We start from the raw sequence: 10,500 nt of genomic DNA on the forward strand, positions 1-10,500 counted from the left end.
CCTTGTCGACTAAGAAAAGAAGGCAATATTATAAGAAAGATCAGAGAAAAATGCCTTACGTACGAGTAGCTACAAAAAACAATGTATAACCTCTTTTAGAATGTTTAAGTAAATATGTGCTTATAGTAAAGATGTGCCACAACTTAGGTTCATGCTTTTGAAGCACAAATACGCGAAAAGTGAAGTCCCACCTTAAGAGAGGTATAGATGTTATTCAATTTGAAGAAAAGCATACCGCCAAGAATATGATTTGACTTTTACGAGAAACATTGATACAATGAATATATAAAAAAAAACTCGCTGACAAATTGGATTCGTTTTGATAAGTCCTTGTGGGCCGTATAGAATTTCATTCCCTTGGAAAAATCTTATCACAAATCCATGTTTATGGTTGACATCTGCAAAGTAGTGACGGCTTAGTCGCAAGAAGGATTGAAAATAAGTCATGACAAAAACCATAAACTAAGATTGCGTTTTTTGGCTTGAAGAATTTTGAAAGAATCAAAAGCAAAATGAAACATGATTTCGTGTCTTTTCGGCTGCATGTTGACTTTTCTGCTTATCCCTCTTAAGTATTTTACAATCTTTCAACTTGTCGTTGCTCAGGAGTCAAAGGTCTTTGGAACTTAAATTGTGTTCAGGGTGACAAAAATTTAGAATTGCCTGAGCCGGAGTGTTTTTAAGTTCCCGTTTAGTCCAACTAACAATTCTACACACACGGCAACATAGATGACTTGATTTCTTTTTCAAATGGAGGACAAATTTACGTATACCAAATTTACAGGTCTTTTCTCGTTTAGATTATTGATATTTTGTTAGAAAAATTTAGGAATGCTTTTATGATATTCTAAATAGCTATTAAATCAAGAGAAAAAAGTAGCTTCTGCTGGGAATACATAAGATTGTGGGATTGGTAGGGGAAAGGTATTTATTCTTGGCAACTGGTAATATATGTGACGCATTTCGTATATTTAGGTGCTTTTTATGCTTTTATATACAATAATACCTGTTCCAAATTTCAGTCAATCAAATTTCCGAATAAATGCTTAAATTCAATTGGTTCCGCACTGTCTACAGATGCAATATCGACGGAAAAAAATTAGTCGCAAGGGGATAGTTCAGAAGAAGGTGAAAGAAACGAAGTCATTTACACTCGCTTTTAATACTGTTCATCCTCATACTTTAACTTTTATATATTGGTATTGTTCCTTACGGTTGCATCGTTTTATTTATTTTTGCTTTCACCAGGTACGAACGCAAGAGGACGGAGGAACTTTTTTTCATGAGTCTAAATACAACCACACAATGTAAACAATCTCCTATTGTTTTTACATTCCATTTAATTCGGTCGTTTTTACCTAGAATATTTCCTTCACCAGAAAAAAACTCCTGAGTACATCTCTGAAATAGAATTTGTGAATGGATTGCCTATAAATTGTTTTGACTACCCAACTGACTGACCGTATCCCAAACAGTAAGACGTTCAAAAAAGCGATTCAATCCTGCTTTCTAGGGCTATTATGAAAAAGGGATGAGATGGCTAGGACATGTCCTGCGGATGAAGTATAACAGATTGCCGAATGTTGTACTTATCGGCCAACCGTGTAGGGCCAAAGAAAAGAAGGTCGTCCCCGAATGGAGTGGAAGAATGTCATAAGGAAAGATTTAAGGGAAATGGGAACTTCTTGGGAGGCTGTAAAGACAGAGGCTTTGGATATATTGGGATGGAAAACGAGAGTGCGTAGCTGTGTCGTCCTCAGGCGGTTTTGCTGCAATGAGTTGTTAGTAGTAGTAGTAGTAGTAATACCTTCAAAATCATAAATGCTTTCTAACCGTTAATAAAATTAGACCCTATTATAAGAATGGGCATTGGGTTTTAAATATTAAGTTGGAGGAAAGGTTTCATTAAAACTATTTTCACTTCTGTAAACTTTTAAGCTTTGATGTAATCCCTCGTAATGATGATAAAAATTGTTGTCATTAATATGTTCGTTGTACTTAATTTTGATTCTAAGATCCTTTATTATAAATGTTAATTAAAAAATAAAAGCTTTCCAATATTATTAAGTTTCAATTTCTAAAACTGTCAGTTTAGATGTAAAGTGTTTAGAAATTTTAGTCTAAAATGTTCACTCCGAGACTGACTCACAGACCAATTTGAGTCCACATCCCCTGTAAACCGCTTATAAAGAGAAATAAAAGGAAAAATAAAATTCTTCTGAAGAAATTCCATTTGCACAAACATTTTATGACATACAAATGACATTTAAAGTTTATCCTGAATTCTCCTATGCTTAGGATGCAGAAGGATTTCTCAAAGTAAGTACTCCTTTATGAAGTGTGACATCAGTACATAATAACCATGGCAACTTGAATTTGCATTCCTGGTCTGTAGAAAGCCATATCCCCTGTACCTGGAAAACAACAAAAAAATAAGAGCAACCCATTTCTATAATCGTAGTCTGCTCAATATCTACAACATTCACACCGGAATTACTGACACTGTCAAGAGTGTGTGCAAGCAGCATTGTGCAGACCACCTAAGGCCTTACTGAGGGATTCTCAATCGGTACATAGCTGCTTCAAAAAGGCTTATTCTCCCTCGCTCTGTTCTGCCCATTCCTAAACATTGTACTGTTAATAATCCAAGTAACACGAGAGTACTCCTAAGGTGAATATCTCATCGACTTACTTGCATGCGCCAATGATATCAATCACATAAACGAGCAGTTAGAGGAGCTATAAGCAAGCACTAATGATGTTAATGATTTTGGTTTCTTTTGGGGTAAAAATCAATGCTGGCAAGGTGAAAGCTGTGCAGGTTATACGGCACACAGCATAACTATTGTTGCCAAACAGTTTTGTCCCAGCTTCCTTAGCCCCTGCATATAACCGTACAGACTGTGTAAACAAATGTGCCGTCGAATGTGAATGAGAAGTATTTCTAAAGAACCTGAAGACTTTAATGTAAAGAGCGAAAGTCGAGGAAATGCACCCCCCTTATATGTGGAATAATAAATGTTGCCCTCCAATCACTTTCGACTATTAAAAAGGGCATCAGCCCTTTCTATTTTCAGTCGAACGAGCCCTTTTCGAAGTTCCTACGACAGCTCTCGGTAATTAATGGGGGGTAATTCCTACGGGGGATATTTTCCAGGGGTGGGGGGGGTATTTTTCACCTGAGGGTATTTTACGGGGGTCTTTTCCGACGGGGAGGGTATTTTCCGGGGGGGGGGGGGATTTTCCGCGATCATAAATACTTGAATTACCACTTTTAGCTTGCAATTGATTACATTTGTAACATTCTTAAATACTTACACTAGCAAAATTAAGCTTTTGAACATATGAGAAGGATATAGCTGAAAAGACGCTGTCCTTCCTATTTTAAAATAACTTCCGTTTATTTTAAGTCCTCTCTTTACTTTAATTGGGCAAGTTTACTTTTTTTTTATTTGCTTTTTTGGTTTTAGTTGAATAAATGTTCTTTATCAATTTGATATGAAAGTCAAAACGAATGGGGGATTTGGCCACTTCAACCCGCAATGTTTAGGCATTTGGGAATAAATTAGGTATTTAGGAATCTTTAGAAATAAAACTAATCTTTAGAAAAGATGCTGTCCTTCATTTTTGAAAATTACTTCCGTTTGTTTCAAGCCCTCTCTTTACTTTTTTTATTTGCTTTTTTTGTTTTTAGCTGAAATACAGAAATTGGAACACCTGCCCTATTGAAAACAAATCCTGTGAAATTGAAAACGAAGGCTATTGCAAGAAGATTGAGTCAAATTGGGTTAAGTTGAATGGGACTGAGCTGCACGGGGTGGGGGCTCAATGTGGTTGTGTGGAATGAAGTTGAATTTAATGGGGTTGAATTACACAGGATTGAGTTGAATGAGGTTTAATTGCATTGGGGGCTGGTTAAACAAGGTTTGGGATGCATGGGGGCACGAGATTTTTAGTTGGATTTGATTCAATTGCGATGGAAGCATAAAGACACAGAGCTGAATTTTATATAATAGTAGTATTTATTGTTAACTTATTTATTTCCTAACCAATCCATTTTCATCCGTCCGTTAACAATATTTACGTAAATTTCCAAAGCTAAGATCAAATTGGCACTATTTCCATAGAACATAGAAAACGAAAAATATTTGCTAACAATTCTACCTCCGATTATTTTTGTACAGAAATTGGAACACCTGCCCTATATTTTGAATGCAGTACTAAATTCGCTGCCGAGAAAAGAAAAATTGGATCATGGAAGTGAAATGAAAACGAAGCATAAAATTTTCAAAAAATACAATAAATGTCAAATTGTAAATTAAAATCACAACATTGTATCTTTAGTTGAGCAATCAGTGTCGTCGGCATGAGCATTCCATTCGTCTCAGAAAAAAATTACCCGCGGATGTTGTGTTAAACTTAGATTCAAATAGACATAGATATTTTCCTTTAATAAATCTAAAGCACAATTTCGTCGGATGAAAAAAAAGCAACACTAAAATACACAGTTTTGTCATAATGTTTCAAGAATTTGCTTTAACTAATAAATTGTAAGCTCAAATTCTTTGAAGAGTACTTCATAAATACTTGAATTACCACTTTTAGCTTGCAATTGGTTACATTTATAACATTTTTAAATACTTACAGTAGCAAAATTAAGCTTTTGAACAAATGAGAAGGTTATAGCTGAAAAGACGCTATCCTTCATATTTAAAAATAACTTCCGTTTGTTTTAAGCCCTCTCTTTACTTTAATTTGGACAAGCTTTATTTTTTTTATTGCTTTTTCGTTTTTGGTTGAATATCTGCTCTTTATCAATTTGATATGAAAGTCAAAACGAATGGGAGGTTTGGCCACTTCAACCCGCATTGTTTAGGCCTTTGGGAATAAATTAGGTTTTTAGGAATCTTTAGGAATAAAAATTTTTGACTTTTCGGTCACAATATTTTTGTGCTGAATATGCTCATTTAGGCTTATCTATTGCACTAGAGACTATTTAATTCAAAAAGTAAAATGTAAAATTCGGTATTAACGGAGTAGGCGGGGGTTGAAATTACTCATACCTAACGAAGTTAGTTTTTGTCTTTAAGGCTCAACATTGTTTTTTACTGTTGTGTCGCATAGCATTTCATTTTAAATTTTCTGTAGGTAATTCTAATTGGTAGAGAAAGTCCAAGCGTTGAACTCCAAAGGAAGTCTTTAAATACGTTAAAAGTAAGACCCAATACTGAACTCCAACGTAATTTCGATTTAGTATTTAACTACAAAAAGTCAAGGGCCATTGTACAAAGCAAACGGCAAGGGCGGATCCAGGATTTTTTTCGGGGGGGGGGTCACTAATTTTTGACTCAGTTTTCGACTAATTTTACTAATTTTTATATAGGTTCTACTAATTTTCGACTCGGTCAAAAATTTCGGGGGGGGGGGTTCAAACCGGGTAACCTCCCCCCCCCTGGATACGGCCTTGGCAAACGGAAATACAAGACAACAGAATGAATCCAGCATAATATGTGAATACTATAAGAATTGTTATTAATTTTTGCAAGACCTTCAAGGTTCTCTGTTTTACCGCTTTTCACAATTAAAACTAATTTTGCAAAAGTTTTTGTGAGTAAATACAGCTATTTATTCAAGGAGTGAAGGTAAAACTCGAGACAAAATTATATACTGAACTAGAGCAAAAAAAAAAATATTAGTAAAAATACTACCTCTATGCATCTGTATAATTTGATTTATATTTTTTAATGTTAAAAATCATAATTTTGGAGATTGCATGCGAAAGGGTGATTAATCTCAGCTGTTTGAATGCTGCATTTTGGCAAACATAATTCGTGCCCAAGGGAAATATATATCTGCTACCGTAACTAATTAGCCTTCCCAAGTTAAAGCAAATTATTAACATCCTTTATGAATTTCTATGTTCAGTGTACCGTGTAAGCGAGCCGTTTTTCATCTGTGCATTTTCGTTATAAATCTTGTTGAGAAATTCTAAAATGGAGCAGAGTGTGAGAGCTCAGCTAGAGCAAGGTTGAGTTGATCATTACTAGGTTGAAACGGAACACATTCCTGAAAAATATGCTTGAAACATACGTAGGCTATATAGAAATGTTGAAATGTCAAAATTTATGTTGAACAAAAACACAAGCACAAAATCAGCCCTTTTGTGTATTATTCAAAACAATTGTTGAGTTTGACAAAATCTAGTACTTCAAATTGTTCTGAGCGCAGTTTAAGGGTTAAATTTGCCTAAAAATTTTGCCAAAATCTTCATGCAGCTTGCCTCAAAATTCAAACAGAGCAAAAATTATGACTCATTAGATCAAACAAATGATAACCAAACACGCTTTTTTCTAAAATCAGAGGAAATAAAAATAGAAAATGGCCATGGTCATCAAACAGTCCATGGTAACGAACTGTAAGTAAGGAGCGACCCGACTCAATAGTAACCGAAACTCTAAGAAACGGAATTTTGATACCAATAGATACATCAACAGAATCGGATTTTTATGCTGATTCTAAATATAGGCCTATAAGTTTCATCAATTTTAGAAAAAAGGGGAAACACCCCCTAAAAGTCATAGAATCTTAATTAAAATCATATACCAACAGATTCAGCGTATAAGAGAATCCTACTGTTTGGTTTCAAGCTCCTATATGCAAAAATGTGGAATTTTTATTTTTTGCCAGAAAAAAGATCACGGATGCATGTTTATTTGTTTGTTTGTTTATTTTTTCCCAAGGGGTGATCGTATTGACCCAATGGTCCTAAAATGTCGCGAGAGGGTTCATTTGAACGAAAATTAAAAGTTCTAGTGCTCTTATAACTGACCAAAAAAATTAGAGGGCAACTAGGCCCCCTCCCACGTTCATTTTTTTCCCAAAGTCACTGGATCAAAATTTTAAGATAGCCATTTTGTTCAGCATGGTCGAAAAATATAATAATTATGTCTTTGAGGATGATTTAGTGCCCCACAGTCCCTGGGGAAGGGCTGCAAGTTATGAACTTTTCCCAATGTTAACATATAGTATTGGTTATTGGAAAGTATACAGACGATTTCAGGGGGGATTTTTCTGGTAGTGGTAAGGGGGCGGGGCTAGGGTTACGTGAGAGGATCTTTCCATGGAGGAGGTTTTCATGGGGAAGGGGTATTGCTATGAAGTGAGCGCCGGACTTCCCAGAATTATTTGAAAAACGATCAGAAATTTAATAAAAAAACAGGTTGTTTCAACTTAAAGTAAAGAGCAACATAAAAACTTAAAACGGACAGAAATTATTATGTATATGAGGGGTTTCGACCCCTAGTCAATACCTCGCTCTTTGCGCTAAAGTCTTTTTTAATACTTTCAAAAGAGCTATTCATTCTAATTAAACGGCCTTTGTGATTAAGGAGTCATTCCTAAAGAATTAGAACAAAATTTGAACTTTAGCGTAAAGAGCAAGGTATTGACTAGGGTGCAAACTCCCGTAATATACATAATAAAATATATGAATATAGAAGTTCGTTACGTAAGTCAATTCATAAGTTACGTATATTTATTACTAATAAAAACGTTCCTAAATAAAATTAAAAGTTCTAGTGCCCTTTTTAAAAAATAATCAGAAATTAAATAAAAAAACCAAGTTTTCAACTGAAAAACTTTTCAACATCAAAACTTAAAACGAACAGAAATTATTACGTATATGATTGGGTTCTCCCCTTAGTCAATACCTTGATCTTTACGCTAAAGTTTTTTTTAGTACTTTTATAAGAGCTATTTATTCTAATTAACAGCCTTTGTGGTTAAGGGGTCATTCCTAAAGAATTAGAACAAAATTTGAACTTTAGCGTAAAGAGCAAGGCATTGACTAGGGTGCAAACCCCCGTAATATACATAATAAAATATACGAATATAGAAGTTCGTTACGTAAGTCAATTCATCAGTTACGTATATTTATTACTAATAAAAACGTTCCTAAATAAAATTAAAAGTTCTAGTGCCCTTTTTAAGTACCCAAAAAAATTGGAGGGCAATTAGGCACCCTCTTCCACCCTTTTTTCTCAAAATCGTCCGATCAAAATTTCGAGAAAGACATTTAGTAAAAAAAAGTAGAATTAATATTCAAATTTCATTTTAATCATTCCATTATATGGTGAGCCAAAATCTAAACCTGCATTAATTCAAAAACGTTCAGAAATTAAATTTAAAAAAACAAGTTTTTTAACTGAAAGTAAGGAGCGACATTAAAACTTAAAACGAACAGAAATTATTCCTCTTTACGCTAAAGTTTGACTTTTTCTCACAACTCCATTTTATAAAACAAAGAAAAACTTTAGCGTAAAGAGCGAGGCGTTGAGGAGGGGACAGCCTCTTTCATATAGGAAATAACTACTGTTCGTTTTAAGTTTTAATTTCGCTCCTTACTTACAGTTAAAAAAAACTTGTTTTTTTATTTACTTTCTAAACATTTTTGAATTAGTGCAAGTTTGGATTTTTTTGAGGGGGGGGCGTGGACTTCAAAGAAATACTATATTTTCAGTACATAATGAAACGAAAGAATTATTTGCATAGTTTAAATAATTTCTACAAAATGCTTGAAACGGTAAACTATCTAAGGTACATGAACTGAAGAACACTTTTTTATATTCAAACTTGTTCAATAAAAAATTTACTTGGCTGCGTTCCAAAGATTCTATCTCATTTCTCATAGAGCATCTAATATGAACACACACTTAATATGTAAAATAATTAAGTATTAATTATCAACCAACTTGATAACTTAAAGGAATACATTCGTTTGGTTTCACTGCTCCCCCACTACGTCCTGATCCAAATTTTACTTTAATTTCCATTCATAGTCTTCAAGTGGTTTTAAACACCACTCTAACAAGAACCCCCTCCCCTCAGTCCCCCTCAGTCTTGCCCTCAGTCGCTAGTCTGAAATTCTTTGAAAATCCTCGGGAGGAGCCTAAGCTTTCCCTAAACAAGAATCTCCAACAGTTGATGTTTGAGATAAAAAGTTTTCTGCATTACTAATTCAGCATATACTTTAAAAAAAAAAAAAAATTCATTAACTTAGCGAACTCTAGCAAACTCTAGAACTTAGCGAACTTTCATTAGCGAACTCTAGTAATGCGAAGACACAATGAAAGAAATCCACAGGAATAGAAATAAAAACGCCAGGGCCGTATCCAGGATTTTTGTTCAGGGGGGGTTTTACTAATTTTTGACTTTTTTTTGGGGGGGGGGTTACTAATTTTGACTCAGTTTTCTACTAATTTTGCTGATTTTTACCTAGGTTTTACTAATTTTCGACTTATTTTCGAGTCGGTCAAAAATTTCGGGGGAGGGGTTCAAACCGGGTAATCCCCCCCCCCTGGATACGGCCTTGAAAAACACTACCGAATATTGGAAAGTTTCTAATAAATACACTAACTCATTGCACTTCAGGAACAACATACATCCATTCAGAGGAATACCAATGAGTGAGTGCTGAATCCACTCTTAGCAAATATTTCCGTAGATTTTGTGGAAATCTAAACTTAAGATTCAACGGTCGTACAGCGTGGAGAAGGAAACTAGTTCTTATAATTCAAAATGGAAAAGCAACATTTTTCGTTGTATTGATTCACAAAGGAGATTAGAATCAGAATCTTCAGTTTATAGAAAACATGTAAACAATAACTATTATTTATCCTTTATCCAGTCATCATATCTTATTTAAAAGACGTGTAGTTATTTTAATAGTTGATAAGTTCAAAAAGTAAATCAAAAGTCATTGAGTGCCTCCAGGTTGTCAAAAGAGCGTATCTTCAATATCTAAAGACTGGCTAAGGGTGTTCAGTTGAAGCATTAAGGGAATTATAAGGTGAACAAAATCAAAAGACACTATATGCATCCAGCCTGTTAAAATAACCATAATATGAAAACAAATTCAAAATCTTAACCAAATGTATAACTTTGCCAATAAAAAAGATCAGAAATTAATTAAAGAAAATTCTGAAATGAGTTTTTTCAAATAAAAGTAAAGAGTCATATAAAAACAAAAGATGAGCAGAAATAAATTTCTAATAATTAAAACTTCAAACAACCAGAATATACTAACAATGAATAAATGGAACCAAAACCAAACTAGAGGTTAAAATACATAGTCACATCAAACACGAAGAAAACAGTTGCTGATATAGATGAATAATATAACCTAAAATTAGGGAAAATTAAAACCAATAGTCAAGTTAAACTTAAAACGGAAATAAATTATTTCACCTAGGAGTAGGACTACCACCCCATCTACATCTTCTAGAGACTATTGTGCCAAGTGCAATCTACGAAAAATCAAAATATATTTTAGACTTTCTGTTTTATAATTTTGCCATGAAAAATCAAAATAATATCCAATAAATTCTTGAATTTTCAATTGCTAAGTTTCCCAGGAACTGATATTATTATATAATAAATATTCAGCTTATATTCATTATTTCTTCCCATTTATCTTGACTATTATGATAATTTATTAAACTT

The 10,500-nt window shown here is 33.8% G+C and overlaps 1 long non-coding RNA gene across 6 annotated transcripts in view; it reads right to left on the reverse strand.

Annotated features, from left to right (window-relative positions):
* Positions 1-2,213: 2,213 nt before the first annotated feature.
* Positions 2,214-10,500, reverse strand: part of LOC148943482 (uncharacterized) — a 160,209-nt gene continuing 151,922 nt past the window's right edge. For all 6 annotated transcript variants that reach the window (XR_016142974.1, XR_016142976.1, XR_016142977.1 and 3 more), the window contains one exon: positions 2,214-2,414. This is a non-coding gene — a long non-coding RNA (uncharacterized LOC148943482). The remainder of the gene's footprint in view (positions 2,415-10,500) is intronic.

The sequence above is a fragment of the Artemia sp. Qi Xiang Cuo genome, chromosome 15 (genome assembly GCF_049724085.1).
Source record: "Artemia sp. Qi Xiang Cuo chromosome 15, ASM4972408v1, whole genome shotgun sequence".
NCBI classification, from domain to species: Eukaryota; Metazoa; Arthropoda; class Branchiopoda; order Anostraca; family Artemiidae; genus Artemia; species Artemia sp. Qi Xiang Cuo.